A 17,549-nucleotide genomic window follows, 5' to 3' on the forward strand; every position below is an offset into this window, starting at 1 on the left:
TCATGTTATTAATTTATAAAATAAAATGGCGAGATTTTAGTAAAATTTTTGTAAAATAAAACAAAACTTTTATTAATTAACATTTAAAGCAAACGAGTCAAACAATATAATGAAAGAGAATTAAAAAAGTCACACATTAATAATAACAACTAAGACTTGGCCGAAGAAGCTCATGCGTGACTTGCACATGTTGGAATTGGATGGTATATGACCAAGGTAAGTGTACATAGTGAGACTCGGTGTACGTAGTTGATGACATTGTTTGTTTGGCAGCCAAGTTCCACTTCATTAGATTTCAACATATTTTTCGAGAAGCCAACTTTGTGGAGGACAAGCTGGTAGATTTAGGTTTTCAGAGTTCCACTCCTTTGGTCTGGTTCCATTGTCTCCCTGTTTCTATATCCCCAACGTTCCATTTGGATCAACTGGGCGGGGGTTGTTGTCATAGTTTTTTTTTGTAGTCTTTCTTTCATTGTAGAAAAATAAAATAAAAAATAAAAAAATTGACACCGAGTGATTCTCGAGGATGTCATCCGGCTCTAGTTGTATCTTCATTGATTAAAATAATATCAAGAATATAATAAGAGTTTGCCATTGATCTCAGTATGAACTTTAGTAGTGCTATGGATTAACTTCTATTCTTTACATCTAAAAACCAATTGTTTGATATTGGATCCAAATTTGCGACAAAGTATCAAATGCAAATTTGCATCTCTTATCATTGTTATAATCAACCATCCTTCGATTAATAAATTTGGCAAGCATCACATCACACTAGAGTGAAAATAATTAATTTAGAAAATTACACAGTAGCACCTGACCAAAGATATAAACACAAAAAACTCACATTCAAATAGTTTTATACAAATAAGGACACAAGCCCAAGCCCAAAACCAAATAAAGCAAGCCTGGCTTCCTATTTTGATGAAAAATGACTAAAATGCACAGTTTTTATAACAATTTACGTGCATGCCATTGACATAATCTCAAAACACAAAAACTGAAATCCCAAAACCCAATTTGCAGTTCTCCGAAGCAGTAGCACAACCAGCTCCATAACGCCTCAAATCATTCCGAACTCGACGCGCCTCCGAGCCCGGCCCGCTCCACGACGAAGGCTCCAATCAGTACTTCCTCGCCGACGTCGAGTCGATTCTCAGACTTATCATCAGCGCCGCCGCATCGGGAGTGGTGAAGATCACCGATCCCGCCGTCGATTGCATCCAAAAGCTAATCGCGCATGGCTACCTGCGCGGCGAAGCAAAGTTGCTGACAAAATTAATCAAGTCCGTTTGTAAATGCCACGATTTGAAGGATGTTCAGATGGACCTGCTGGTGCTGAAGATGTTGCTGTCAGTAGTGGCATCGATTTCGCTGCAGATTCACAGCGATTGCTTGCTTCAGATAGTGAGGACTTGCTATAATATCTATTTGGGGAGTAAGAATATATTGAATAAGACGAAGGGCGAGCGGTCAGTCCTCTCTCTCTTCCGATTTCACCTGCATTGCCCGGTCGTTTACTTGCTTAGTGCTTCTTGTCCTAGTTTTTTATTTTGATAATTGCTTTTTGAGAGGTTGTGTTAGTGTTTTGTGCTATGTTTGGGTTGAATTTTGCAGAGGATGTTGAGAAAGTGGAGGCAGAGGACTATGAGCAATTGGCTAAGGAGCTCGAGAGTGCTTCTCTTCTTGAGATCATGACAAGGCGCTTGAGAAATTCGGCAACGACATTGCTATTGCCTTCAGGTAATTCATTTTTTCGGTTCATTTCTGTCATTTCTGCTTCTGTGCTATGTTGTTTCGATGATTATTAGTGAGATTGGTAGTGAAATGTGCAATAATTGTTGTGTTATGTTGGGATCAAGTTTGGGATTCAAATTTTGAGTGCAGGATATAGATCAAAGAATAGGACTTGGATTTGTAGAACCTATGATGTTGTTATTTTCTTAGTTATTAGGTGAAGTAGTGGAGTGTGGCATGTGAATATCTTTTGTATGAAGAATCTGAAATGATCCAATTTGTGATTGCTTTAGCAATACTTTAGGTTGATACATTATTAAAAAGAATAGTGATAAATGATAAGTAATTATAAATTGAATGGGGCAATTGTTTCAAAGTAATAATAATATATTGTCAATGAGATTGTGATGACCTGGTTTTCTGTTATTTAAATTTGGTATTTAATAATGGACCAGTTGTACGAGTATTTGTTATTATGCTTTATTCGTAGGTTGTATGTGGAGTGGAATGATTTTCGTACGTATAAATATTTGAATTTCACAGTTTAGGGGGTCGTGTGAAGTTTAACTTTTTATATGTTGGGATTCTCGGAAAACTTCCTTCACGAAAGTCGTAGAGCGCGTCGATACGAGTTCGTGGACATGCAGAACGCGTAAATCGGAGTTCATATGAGGAAGTTATGGCAATTGGAAAAAGTTTCCGTTTTAGTATATAAAGGAAAAATCAGAAAATATTTTCATTTTCCTCATTTCCTTTTCCGGAAGCCATCCTCTCTCTCTCTTCTCTCTCGTCCGCGCCCTCTGAGTCGAAGATTTTCGACTGACCCGACCCGAACCCGGCATTCCGACCCGACTTTTCCGGCGAGCTCCGGCCATCTCCGGCGACGAAACTTTCCAGACTGGATCGTCTCCGCCGTCTGGTTGTCCCTGTGGTGTTCTCTAGCGACAAGATCCACCATGTACGGCGCTGCAAGGCTGTACAGTTAGCGTTTTCAGACCCGGCCGGAAAACACAACTCCGGCGACTTCATGGCTTCAACGATTCCTTGGTTGAGTTCAGAATAGGCTTCCAGATCGATCTATGGTGGTTCTTTCGATCGATTTACGTAGAAATCTGATAAACTCGGATTGGATTACTGTTCACGGCTTGTGAGGTAATTTTCGATCCCTTAAGCTTGTTTTCTGACTTCGATCCAGTTATGAAAGTTCACAAGCATGCTTAGATGAAGCTTTTTGATGTTGGGAGTTTTGTGAAATATTGAGTTTTGGCCTGTGGCGGCGTTCCGGCCATGTATGGGACTTTTCGTGGTATTATATATGTTCTAGTCGTTGATACGAGCGTTTCGATATATAATATGCAAATTTTGGAGTTCGTATGAAATTGTTATGATTTTTACAGTTTCATACCGATCGATTTATTCGATCCATGAGGATTCGAGCGTCCGATCGACTTGTGGTTTGGTCACATCGATCGTGGGCGTATTCCGGAGACCTTGGGAGGTCTCGGATGTGGTTTTGCCTTGATTGGCACCACTTTGTGGGTTTTAGTTCAAAACAGAGGGTTTCGAACTTAAATCAAATGTTAATCGTCACTAAATTGGAAACGTATGTGAATAGGTACTTGACGAAGTACAGTGGACGATTATTTGTGAATTGGCGGCTTTGTGTTTTGTTGAAGACGCAGCAGGAGTTCGAGGTGAGTAATCTCACAAGGTTCTTTAAGAACAGAATTACCATTATTGTTTCGGCGTTAATCATTTAACTGCAAACTATAGTTGGTATTAGTAGGCATTCCTGAGCGAATGTCTACGTATATATATATTTACGTGAAATATATATATCATTGCGGATGATTGTGATGAATAATAATATGCATGATGATGTTCATATTATTGTTGAATGTGGCTTTTCAGGAAACAATATTATAGAAAAAGATGTTTTCTATTGTTTGGAAAGTATTGAGCTTGATGTTACATTTTGAGTCAAGCGTGACTCATTTTAGATGTATTGGTTTTTGTATCAAGGGTCACAGATGGTGAGCAGGGATTAGGAAAACCGAAACTAGATGTTGTAACGTTTTTAAGTCAGATGTGACTTACTTAACGTTGACCTTAAGACCAGATAGGGTCTAAGAAGATCTTAAGTCACAGATGGTGATAGATCATAGATAGTGACAGGTTGCAGACGGTGACCTTGATAGTTGATTTCATGACCAGATGGGGTCTAAAAATCATAAGTCACAGATGGTGATAGATGGTGATCAATGGTTGAGCTGAGACCAGATGGGGTCTAAAGATCATACGTCACAGATGGTGACAGGTTACAGATGGCTACCTTGATGTTGATTTCATGACCAGACGGAGTCTGAAATCATATGTCACAGATGGTGATAGATCGCAGATGGTGATCAAGGCAGGAAATAGGTAATCATGTCCTTGGTAGGACGAGTGGTTACAATTTCAATAGAATTCTAGTTTATCTGCCATGATAGCTTATGGGAGTAACGGTCGAGGTTGCTTGAGACTCATAGGTATGCAGCTTAAAGGAGAGTTCCGACGGCATTCTCCTTTAGTTGTCTAGATGAGACTTGAATTGCTACTTGATGGTTAAGTTAGCAAATAGAGCATGGTCATAGCGGTGACTCATGTTGTCCTTTCTTTGGATAGGATATGGAATGTTAGAAGGAATCATGGCTGCATGTTTCCTTAAGTAGATTGATGTGAGTTGTTGATTGATGTTCATGAGTTACTCATACGAGCTTTCATAAGCTTACCGGGTTTTGTTGTGTAGAAACCCGGTGCACCATTCTTTTGGTGTAGGGGTTAATCCTGCAGGTCAGGAAAATCGTGGCTGAAGCTGAGGTAGCTACAGGCAGCTGAACGGTTAGGAAGCAAATTTTGTTGGCTTTGCCATTGTTATGACTTCCGCTATGTAGTAAGCTCTGAGGAGCATTTACGCTTTATTTTTTTATGACAATTTAATTCGTAAATTTGTGTAATATATAACTCTATGAAGTGAGTGTATATTAACTCGGATGGTTTCAGGGCATCAGTATTTACTCGTTATAAGGAAAGATGTTCCAGGTATTTGTATTGATGACTGAACATTCACGCATGTATAATTATGGGATTATATATATCGATTTTCATGTGTGTAAAATCAGGGGCGTGACAGAGATGTGCCCAAGACTTATTTTTTTGTGAAATTACATGAGTACAAGTGCAGTAGTAGAACTGGACAACACGAGTATAAGTGCAGTAGCAGAACTGGACAAGTATGAGTGCAGTAGCAGAACTGGACAAGTATGAGTGCAGTAGCAGGATTGGACGAGTACAGTAGCAGGATTGGACGAGTACAGTAGCAGGAATAGGCGATGACGAGTGCAGTAGCAGAACACGAGTACAAGTGCAATAGCAGAACACGAATACAAGTGCAGTAGCAGAACTGGACGAGTATGAGTGCAGAAGCAGGATTAGGTGATGACAAGTGCAGTAGCAGGATTTGACGAGTGCAGTAGCAGAATTAGGCGATAACGAGTGCAGTAGCAGAACACGAGTACAAGTGCAACGAGTGCAGTAGCAAGATTAAGCAATGACAAGTGCAGTAGCAGAACTGGACGAGTATGAGTGCAGTAGCAGGATTAGGTGATGACAAGTGCAGTAGCAGGATTAGGCGATGACGAGTGCAGTAGCAGAACACGAGTACAAGTGTAGTAGCAGGATTACGCGATGACGAGTGCATTACCGGAAGAGGGAATTTGTGTTGGGAAATGTACTAGTGAGACGAAGTTTAGAAAATTTTGGCACCTCAAAATTGTGGAAATTTCAATGGATATTTTGCTTAAATTAAAATTTAGAAAATTTGATGGAAGTTTTGATATATGTGGTAAATATTCGTATCTAAAACTAGTTTTGAAGATATTTTGGAGAGTTTAAAATATCGATAAAGCTAAGTTACGAAAAAAAGTAACATAAAAAAAAAGTAATATAAAGTGATTATTCTAAAAAAAAAAAAAAAGTAACATAAAAGGAATTAGAAGTTAAAAAAAAAAATCAAAAAAAGTAGTTAAGGGTAAAAAAGTAAATTAATTCATGACATGTGGCAAGTGGAGAGCAGATTGTCCTTATTTGTAATATTTAACCTTATAAAGGGATTAGAAGACAAAAGAAGTAGATAAGGATAAAAAGGTAAATTAACTCATGACATGTGGCAAGTGGAGAGCACATTGTCCTTATTTGTAAGATTTAGTCCTTATATGTTTACTTCAATCTTTAGATGATGTATTTGTTAAGTCATCTTTTGTCAATAACTTATATGTAATTTGTTATAATTAATTAGCATCCTTCCAATTAACTTAATTAGCCTTTCATAATGTTCTTAAACGACTTTTCTCGTGAATATATCACAAATTAAAAAGTTTAAATAGAAAATAGACAGACTTCTGATTTAGTAAACCAAAACCAATAAGAGCGATTCCAAACCCATCAAGCCCAACTTGAAACCAAAACTCACTGGAAACATACTGGACCTGGTCGAGAAGAGCTTTGCCCTCCTCCTACTCCTCCTCCTCCGGCAAGCTTGTCATAATTAATGTCGAAAAATGCCCAGAGAGGAGAACAGGCGTCGTCAACGGGGGAGAACAGAAGCGGGGAAGTGGGATTAGAGAGGACCTTTTCTTTGTCCAGAATGTTAATAGCGAAATTCTCACCAGTCTCAACGTTTCCAGAAAACTTGACCTTGGCGAAATTGCCCTCCCGTAGTGTCTGACCCAGTTCGTACCTCCTGACTCGAGTCCGACTTGCAATGCCGCCCTCGTCGCCATCATCAATTGTTGGTAAATTTGTTGGTCTAATTGCTATATTTATAAGAAAATCAAGAAACATTTATGCAGATAAATCTAACCAAAATAAAACTGATAAAAGTTAGAAAAACCGTAAGTAATATGGTCGAGTCTAGAACTTGGTTCTATATCCTTAAGACGAAATTGCCTCCTCATCGGTGCTTAAAGGTTTTAATGGCAAACGTCTCCCAGGATACAACGATCTTCTTCTTGTGGTAGTAGCAGTTCAAACCTCAAGAACAGCAAACTTAGATTGTGTATGAACTCTCTCTTGAAAAGACTTAATTGGTTTTCAAGACATTAGGAAATACTCATATGTAGAAGGAGAGGAGGAGAGATGAATTCAAGAAGTGATTTTCAGAATATGGTGTAGCAAGTGTTTTATAGATGTAAAGTGACTTTTGAATGAAATATGACTTTTCACCAAAAGTTATCTTTTGTGATCAGCCATGATTTCTCATAACGTAGTCATTTACAAATATTCAACTTCACACATTTTCACTAATTATTCATCCACAAATTATGGAAAATAAAATACTTAATATTAAATTTTCCAACATCAATCTCTCTCTCTCTCTCTCTCTCTCTCTCTCTCTCTCTCTCTCTCTCTCTCTCTCTCTCTCTCTCTCTCTCTCTCTCTCTCTCTCTCTCTCTATATATATATATATATATATATATTCTGAAGAGGACGTCCGCAACCCAGAAAAAGAAAAAGTGCGGACGTCCCTCTTCCGGCATCGAGAAGGCGGTGATGGCTGAGCTGCAGTCGCCGGATGAACCCTCTGGACATCCCGGACCAGTTTGCAGTTGGGTGGACTTGCTGGCTACCACTTTTCAGTCTACTTTGATAGGACTACCACTTTGCAGTCGACCACGCTGCCCAGACCTCCGATCTCGATCTCTTTGGCCTTCGTCTTCACTGCAAACTGGTCTGGGATGCCGTTGGCCTCCGTCCGGCAAGAGGCGTGCCGCTGTCGGAACTTGATCGTGGAGAAATGTCGGACGTCTGCACTTTTTCTAGGTTGCGGACATCCTCTTCAGAACCTTTGTGTGTGTGTGTGTGTGTGTGTATCCGCACCTAAGAAAAAAGGTACGGATTTTAGGTTTTGACCCACTTTTCGATCATATTTTCACATCTTAACCATTCAGTTTTTAGGTCCTAATATATAGATCACCTATGCAAAATTTCAGCCAAATTGGTGATTGTTAAGACATCGAAAACTGCAATTTACATGAACGAACCGAATCTGCCGAACCGGAACCGTTCGTGTACATTGTTGTAAATTGCAGTTTTTGATGCCTTAACGATCACCAATTTGGCTGAAATTTTGCAGAGGTGATCTATACATTAGGACCTAAAAAATGAACGGTTAAGATGTGAAAATATGATCTAAAAGTGGGTCAAAACCTAAAATCCGTACCTAAGAAAAACTGCGGACGTCCGCAGTGGAGAAGCGCTGTATATATATATATATCTCCCCGACCCCTTTCTCTACACAATTTTGTATGAAGAGGAATACGAGTTAATGGAACTGAAACTACAAAATGATTCAGACTGGCAGAACTCTTAATGGAACTGTTAAATGAGCCATATTGGAAAGGTTTGGCATTCTGGATGTGCGGTTCGAATTCCAGAACAGGGCTCTAGCCTCTTTCTAGTGCGTTGCTCTTTGGAGGAACAATGGGATTATGGGAAATTCTTAATGGCGGCCCTTGGTGTTTCAAAAAGAGCATTGTCCTAGTCGCGAGTTCCTATCATATACTAAGATTCCCTTTCTGTCTTTGAAGTAATGGGATTGAATTCACTAACGTCACTCGAGTCATTGGTTATATGCTTAGAACGTTCCTCAAGGGAATACTGAGGAACGATGTGCGGTTCGAATTCCAGAACAGGGCTCTAGCCTCTTTCTAGTGCGTTGCTCTTTGGAGGAACAATGGGATTATGGGAAATTCTTAATGGCGGCCCTTGGTGTTTCAAAAATAGCATTGTCCTAGTCGCGAGTTCCTATCATATACTAAGATTCCCTTTCTGTCTTTGAAGTAATGGGATTGAATTCACTAACGTCACTCGAGTCATTGGTTATATGCTTAGAACGTTCCTCAAGGGAATACTGATTTGCACTTCTTATAATTTAAAAGGATTGTGGCTACTATTTGATGTGAATTATTATTAATATACACGTCTGATCGCGCAAATCTTTTTAACTGAAGGATTTGAACGAGCATGGCAACATGTTAAAGAAGCCTCAAGGGCTCGAGGTAGTGATTCGATTTCGTACTTGAATTGATCGAAGTATACAAGCATTGAAACGTACACATCTGAACCGGGGGCCTTATTGGGGTGTATTAATGCAGTTACACATACTATTAGCTTGATCCTTTTTATCAGTCAGGTTTAAACAAAGAAAATAACAAAATCAACGTACTGGAAAACCCCCAGTGTCCTTGTATTATTTTGAATACTATAATAATTATCCTCTACTTTATTCAAGGGCAAGATACATATACTTCCATTCAGCAAATATCTTTTGCAGATGACAATTTGGAGGCAGCAACGTCAAAGAGGAACCTATAGTTTGCCTGTTGCAGCGCGCCCAAAATGTTGGGACCCTCCTTACTTCCAAGTCGTAGTATCGTCATGCAGAACTGATTTGCTTGGTCAAACACCTTGAAGATGCTATTTTCATCAAGTTTGGCAGTGCCTTCAAAATGAACATAGCATCTTCGAGGTGTTTGACCAAGCAAATCAATTCTGCATGACCATATTACGACTTGGAAGTAAGGAGGGTCCCAAAATGAAAGGTCATCAGTGTTGGAGAAACATACCTTCCTTCACTGGGAAACTCAGAGCAAAGCTCATAGTGGTCAAGTCTAGTAGTTCTGTGCAGAGGAAGCCAGCCATAATAGTCTTGAAAGTAGTCTACCATACCTTGTTGCAAAATGTCGTAAACTTTCCACAAGAAGACTGTTTGCTGTTCCTGAATCTATATAAATACCGTCACTTGCCGGTGGCATAAATTATGCTGGATCAATTGGGAGAAGCCCACCATTGATACTGATCCCTTTTAGCTTCAGCCTATAGTAGTCATCCAAAAAGGGTGTCACCTCGACACCAGGACCACATAGTTCTATACCATTCCCTAAGTATAAGACAGTTTGATTCCCCAATTCTAAGTCTAGGGAAGGCAGTAAGAAAACCTCTGAAGTGTGATAGACCTCAGTTGCTGTAGGATAGAAGAGGGGCGACCTTTCTCTAACCCAAGAATTCCTCCAATCGGATTACCAAGTGGACCTTCTGGCCCGACGTCAATATCATTGATGAGTCCAGATCCAACTGCCACATGTGGAATTGGTTGCGGCTGGCAATTTTCAGAAAAGAATGTAAAGGTGTCAAACCCAACCTCACCTTCACTAGCCTGGCTGTCAAGGTATTCTGCCAAATAGGAACAAGGCTCGTTTCCGACACGATGATCATGTGAAAGACCAGAACATAACGGATCATCTAAGGCATAGGCTGGTACGTCGCGGATCTCCTGCGGTCGAACTTGGCCTTGGACACATTGCACCCATGTTATGTCACTACCGGTGTCCAAGGCCAAGTTTGACTTCACGAAGGGCCACCTATGTAGATTTCAACGTACAGATAACCACTGAAAGCCCTTTTGACTGGGGATTGTATAGTTGAAGTAGTGTTTCTGTCTGCAGGGTATACTCTCATGAAGCGAAGGGCGTGAGCTTTTGAAGTTTTGATAGTTGGACCAGGTTTTGGTGTATTTCGACTAGGGTGATATTCGTGGGAAAAACGGCAATTTGGGAGACACCACTGGAATCAGGCTGATGCCAAATCCCTGGCTTTGGCGGGCAATGGCTATGAGCATGAGAAAAGCTATGGGGACATTAATATTGCTAGACATGATTGGTTTTCTATTGCTTTGTACATTTGCAATGTGTGGATGTGCATGTATATAGAGGCTGGAGAAAGGTAACTGAAACTCTTGGTTTAACCAATACGAAAGTGACCTGTTCTACAAGGGTTAGATCCGATGGAAAATTAATGTGAAACGCAACAAGCAGAAGATACAAAAAAGTTTGTCGACAAAATGATCTTCACCATTTATAAATATATTGTAGTATCATATCTAGAAGACCACTGATACAAGTAAATCTTCATATTTAGAAGACCAGCAGAAGATACAAAAAAGTTTGTATCTTCATATTTAATGTGAAAGGCAACATACAAAAAAGTTTGTGGAGGAAATGATCTTCACCATTTATGAATTGTAGTCTCATATATAAAAGAAGACCACTGACACACGTAAATCTTCATATATATTTGGCACACAAAATTAAAATCATCTTCCGATTTACAAAAGTTTGGAAAACATGACATCACCCTACATAATTAGTATCATTCAATTTTAATAATTCTTAGCCTGATAAAGAGATAGCAACTTTGGACAAAGAAAATCTTCTTCGTACTCCCAAAATTTCATCACAAAAAATTGAATACTACACAAGACGATCAAACGAGTTCGCAATACCTTACTCGAACTCGATCAACACATACTGTGCGTCTCAATTTTTGATTTCACGAGCTAGTACTGATCTTGTATATGTTTTGGATTGCCTTTGAATTTCTTTTTTCTTTTCTTTGAGGGGGCTTTCTATATATAATCTCCTTGATCTTTCTCTCGGTGCGTTTATATGTATAGTACGACTATATATGGTGAATTTGCTATTGTGTATTACTGCAAATTCATATCTATAATGTTGATCGAGGCTTAATTGAGAGGTTCTTTTTATTGTAAAAGAAGCTGAAGGAAGAAACCATAAATGTTTAAGCTAGTGATTGAAGGTGAGCAAACGTACCATTCATTTAGGATAGCAAAATTAATAAATCATGTGGAAAGGTTAGATGTCTCAATCAAAATAGCTTACTTCAGAATAGCAAACGTACTATTCTTTTACGATAAATCAAAATAGATTTGCTGTTGTGTATCACTGCAAATTCATCTATAATGTTGAGGCTTGAGAGGTTCTTTTTATCGTAAAAGAAGCTGAAGGAAGAAACCAAAAATGTTTAAGCTAGTGATTGAAGGTGAGCAAACATACTATTCATTTAGGATAGCAAAATTAATAAATCATGTGGGAAGGTTAGATGTCTCAATCAAAATAGCTTATTTCAGAAATAAAGCTTTTGTGGAATGACGTTTTATGTATGTAATAGAGGGAACGTCGATCATGTGATCCTTCAATTCTCATTAACAAATAAATACATAAATAGCTTAATCAAGGATAGAGTTTTTAAGGAATGAAGGTTGTACATAGTAAAGGAAAACTTTGAGTTTATACATTGCATAATTCATTTTTTTAATTTTCATGTAGACAATTATTTCAATTATTTCAATTTCTCTTCTTTTTCTCGGGGACTTGCAACCTCCCTTCTTCTACCCCCCTTTCTTCATTATAGGGGAGACCAAATTAAGCCGAACTGTGGGGGTTCGTGCTCACTCCAAGCTTAGAGCTTGTTGAGATATCCAAACTTAGAGTTTGTAGAGAATTTATGATCGACCACTTACATCATTGTTTCGATCTAATCCAAAACCCCTATTGGAATCGGATTTTCCTGGAAGCGACTACGCTCCGAAAAATCCCTAATTTCTTGGAAGCGACTACGCTCAGAAATTTAATAAGTTTTTCGTGGTAGCCCTTTTCGCTCCGAAACTAACCCTAATTTCTTGTTCTCTTTCAGGATGAGTAACCTGAACAAATTGGACTTTGCTCCATTGGGAAAAACTGGCTCTGGATATCACAGGTGGGTTCGTGATATCTGCCAGCATCTCAAGGCTGTAGGAATCTTGGATATGATTCTCGAGCCTAGCCAGGACGTGATAACTGTTGAGCAAGCTCAAGCTTTGGAAGCAAATAGAGCAGCCTTAGAGGCAAATAAGGCGAAAGCCATCATCCTAATGACTCGTCATATGGATGATTCGCTCCAGTACGAGTATATGAATGAAGAAGACCCCAGAAGGCTGTGGGTCTCACTCGAAGAAAGATTTGGCAACGTCCGTGACTCCTTGCTTCCTGACCTAGAAGTGAGATGGCATAACCTCCGCTTCTGTGATTTCAAGTCAGTTCTTGACTATAACTCGGAAGCACTTCGCATTAAATCCTTAATGGAATTCTGTGGTAAAGAGATCACATATGCGATGTTGATTGAGAAGACTCTCTCTACCTTCCCCGTCTCTGCATTGATGGTTGCTAAGAACTATCGAATCAATGTATATGCAAGACGGATCACAAGGTTTCATGAGCTCATTGGAGCTATGAATGTCGCTGAAAAGCATGACAATATCCTTGTGAAGAACTATAATTCGAGATCCGTGGAAACAGAGCATATTCTGGAATCCAATTATAGTCGCACCTCTAAGAGAGGGTGCCAAGAGCGAAACCCTAATCTTAGGTATACTTATGGACATTCTGATCCATATAATCGCTCTACTTGGGAAGGTAACCGCCAAAATAGGCGAACACGGAACCGAAGAGGTAAACGTGGAAAGAGAGAGGGAGGCAATGCCTCTGGCCATGTTGGTGGCGCCACCAACACTAAGAGCCATCTAAATGACGCTTTCAAAGCGCCTCAATCAATGGAGTTCGAGCAAAGAGATGTATGTTCTCGATGTGGAGTGTCTGAGCATTGGGCACACATTTGTAGAGCTCATGAAGAACTTGTCACCGCCTACAAAGCATATTGTGAAGCAAGAGAAGCTCACTATGTGGAACAAGAAGATCAAGAAAATGATCTAGAGTGAAGGGTTGCAGGCTACAAATCTGGCTGGAATCAATAGATCGCCAATTCTGTTTAAGTCTTTATTTTCCAAGAGATGTAGGCGATTGCCATATTACCTTTATTGGATTAGATTTTCTTTGATCATAGAAACGATGATGTACTCCGTTGGCTTATGAATAAAATTTCGAGTTCTTTCCATTATGACTCCATTTTGATTCTGAGCATATGACTTTGTGACTACGATGGCTAGGCCATCAATATTAATTCAAGGACATGGAATAGCCCAAGTTCCACTTGCCAAATGGCACCTTGATTACAGTTGTCACATAAACTCTCTACGCTCTTAGGGCAAATCGTACCCTATGAATAGCCAACGAATTTCATGCGACAATGCATGTAGAGAACGGAAATGTGTTCCTTTGCATTGCCTCTAATGATTGCGAACAAAGACGCATCTTAGAGAAGTTTATGTGTCTCTCTAGTGGACTCTATGTCACTATTCTAGCTATTAATCCAATAAAAGTTATGAGAGAGATCTCTCGGATTTAGATACATATTGGCTTTGTCACGACAGGATCGATCATCCTAGTCATGATATGATGATCCGTCTACAAAGACTTCACACGGACATCTTTACAAAGCCCGTTCCTTAGGGAAATTAGGACTGAGACCGTCCTCTGCAAAGGATATGACAATACTCATTCTGTTCTTACAAATAATCCGTAGGGATTTTGTGGATTGATTCAACCAACTTGCGGACGCTTAAATATTTCATGATATTGGTTGACACGCAAACACGCTGGTCACGTGTTGTGCCATTGTCCACCTATAAATGCTGCTTACGCTACACTCCTAGCTCATATCATATGACAATGGGCTCACTCCCCAGATCATCCTATTCAGTCAATTGGATTTGACTATGCTAGAGAGTTTACATCGAAAAACTTTCGATGGATATTGCAATGGGCTTGATGTTGGACATCACATTCCCATGTACACACCCAATTGGTCTCGCGGAAACGACTACGATGGTAGTCCGAACATTGGTAATGCGCACCAATCTTCTTACATCCGCTTGGGGTGATGCAATATCGCATGCAGCTATGCAAATTCGTCTACGACCTACCGCCACTCAATGTACCTATGCGTTACAGCTAGTGACTGGGTACACGTATTTTGTACTTACGCACATTTGAGTGAGCTATTTATGTGCCCATTGTGCCGCCACAGCGCGCTATGATAGGTCCTTACAGACGAATGGGCAACTACGTTGGATTTGAGACTCCAACCATCGTCCGCCACTTCATGCCCTTGCTAGGCGATCTCCTTACCGCTAGATTTGCGGATGTCACTTTGATGAGACAGTCTTCCCGTCGTTCAGGGGAGATAAGAACACGAATGTTCAACAGGAACGACAGAAATTGTCGTGACCTGTCCCCACTATATCTCATCTCGATCCCTATTAAAGTGACGAGATCACACAAATATGCTGCAAACATGCCTGCAAGGAAGGACGTCCCTACGAGAGGACGTAGCGCCACCCTACACGGAGGTAGGCATGGCGCCAATGCCAAAGAGAGTGGCACTCTGGCGTTACAGGCTATGGCCCCAGCTAGGATGCTTGGGAGTTCCGTGGGTTCGAAGGATACTTTGGCACATTCCAATCCTTTGATCATCGACACTCAAAATCCGTCTCATGAGTATCTTCCAGGTTATGGTTATCGTTGGGGGACGCCTCAACGTCAGAACCTATTCCTGAGAATATAGAGCTCTATGAAAATTACACTAGTGTACATGAGATGTGGGATAGAAACTCCATCATAATTGGTGATGTAGTTGCGTATTTTGTTGCGCATGAGTTTGTTGAGTCAGATGATATCGAACCACGCTCCGTTGATGAATGAATACCAACGTAGAGAGTTTTTGGCCTAAATGGAAAGATGCGATCCAGGTTAAGATGGATTCTCTAACGAAGAGGAAGGTTTTCGAGCTAGAGATGTCAACACCTCCTAACATAAAACCTGTTGACTAATGGGTCTTCATTAGAAAGCGTGATGAGAAAAAGAGATGGCAATCTCGCCTTATGGCGCAAGGCTTCTCACAAAACGCCCTGGAATCGACTACGATGAGACATATTCTCTCGTAATTGATGTCATTGCACTCCACTACCCTGTCAGTTTGGTAGTTTCCGAATAACTGAACATGCATCTTACAAATATGGTCACTACGTATCTCTATAGGGATCTAGATACGGAATATACATGAAGGTTCATGGCGAACTTCATTTACCCAAGTCAAGTGGCTCTAGACCATGGAGCGCGTTTACAATAAGGTTGAAACGCTCACTAAAGTGACTACTTGATTGGGAAGGGATATGCCCACGCGTTTCTATGACAAGTTTCGGATTCTATCGCGGTTCATGTTGGACATGATCTTCATTAGAAGCCCTTAAAGAGTTAAGGGAAACCGCTGAACACTTGAAATCTGAGTTTGAGATGAAGGATTTTGGGAAAACACGATTATGTCTCGGTTTGGAACTTGAGCATCGTGTCGATAGATGCTTAGGCATTTTGACAAGGTCAAGCCTTCAAGCACACCCATGATTGTCCGTAGTCTTGATCCTGAAAAGGATCCTCTTCGTCGAAAGGATGATGACGAAGATGTGCTAGAGGCAGAAGTGCCTTACTTAGTACAATAGGCGCATTATTGTACTTATCCCAATGCACAAGACTGGACATCTCATATGTTGTGAACTTGTTAGCTAGATATAGCTCTGCGCCAACGCAACGCCATTGGATTGGTGTAAAAGATATCTTTCGATACTTGAGATGTATGAGTGATATGGGCTTGTTCTATCCCTACGAAGAGATGATGGATTCTGACCGATCACACACCAGGTACGCCGCCAACCCTGGCTTGCGTCCACTATCCTCATCCCAAAACGACATGTGTTTTGGAAGGTTTTGCTGATGTTGGGTATCTCTCTGACCCACACAAAGGTCATTCCTAATCCGGTTAAGTGTTCACCATGGGAAAAGACCGTGACATCTTGGAGGTCTACAGAATAGACCCTAGTCGCTATATCTTCGAATAATGCAGAGATCATTGCTCTTCATGAAGTGGTTCGTGAATGAATATGGATTGGATTCATAATTACGCATGTTCGAACAATTGTGGTTTGAAGTCTACCACAGATGAGCCTACGAGCATTTAGGATAATGCTGCTTGTTTTGAACAAATGAGGCAAGGCTACATCAAAAGCGATAACACCAAGCACAATCAGCAACAACAGACTCTCCTCGAGATCAAAGTGAACTAGATTCAATATGAGGACAGTGAGGCAGACTTGTTTACTAAGTCATTACCCAAATCCACGTTCGAGAAACATGTGGCAAGAATTGGCTTGCGGAAATTATCTGAACTCCCATGATCGTAGTCATCAGGGGGAGACGTAGACATCAGGGGGAGATGTCTACATGTTCACCTCGAAACGTGAACGGTGTGTTGTGCTCTTTTTCCCCTTCGACCGAGATTATTTTTGTCCCACTGGGTTTTTGTTACTCGGCAAGGTTTTTAACGAGGCAACGAGAGAAGCACCGCGTTTGGGCAACACAAGGGGGAGTGTTCAAGGAAAACCTAATTTGTGTTTAGCCCAAACTCTAGGTTACTTGACCTAGTGGTAATAGGATTTAATTAGAAGGATCTAGAATCCTAATCAATGTTGAATTACTTTCCTTGTATGATTGAGATTCTATGCATTGTAATCCTCTATATAAAGAGACCCCTATTATCAATGAGAATACACAGCGATTATCTCTCAATTTCTGATTCCCTAAAACAATATTGTAATTATGGAATTATATACGCGTACGCCAAACATGCAAGATCGAATACACATACCGCCACTAACTACTTCAAATTATTGGTTGTGAATTTGATAGGAAAATGAATTCAATATGCATTTCATACTTTAGTAAATACTAAGTAGCCCCAAGATGTAATCTTTATTTAGGGATGGCAAAAATCCCCATCGGGTATTCAACCCTAAAGGGGAGAAATTCGGAGAAAATCGGGTAACGAGGATGGGGATCCCCAGTATTCGAATTTTGAAATCGGGTACGGGGCGGGGATGATATTTTGATCTCCATCCCCATACCCACCCAATAAGAATTATCTGATATATA

General features: G+C 40.2%; 1 long non-coding RNA gene across 1 annotated transcript; it reads left to right on the forward strand.

Annotated features, from left to right (window-relative positions):
• The first annotated feature begins 812 nt into the window (after positions 1-812).
• LOC121050318 lies at positions 813-5,038 on the forward strand. Its single transcript, XR_005802667.1, has 3 exons — positions 813-1,472; positions 1,618-1,743; positions 4,961-5,038. It is a non-coding gene; the product is annotated as an uncharacterized LOC121050318 (long non-coding RNA).
• The last annotated feature ends 12,511 nt before the right edge of the window (positions 5,039-17,549 follow it).

This window comes from Rosa chinensis, chromosome 7, assembly GCF_002994745.2.
Source record: "Rosa chinensis cultivar Old Blush chromosome 7, RchiOBHm-V2, whole genome shotgun sequence".
Taxonomy (NCBI): domain Eukaryota; kingdom Viridiplantae; phylum Streptophyta; class Magnoliopsida; order Rosales; family Rosaceae; genus Rosa; species Rosa chinensis.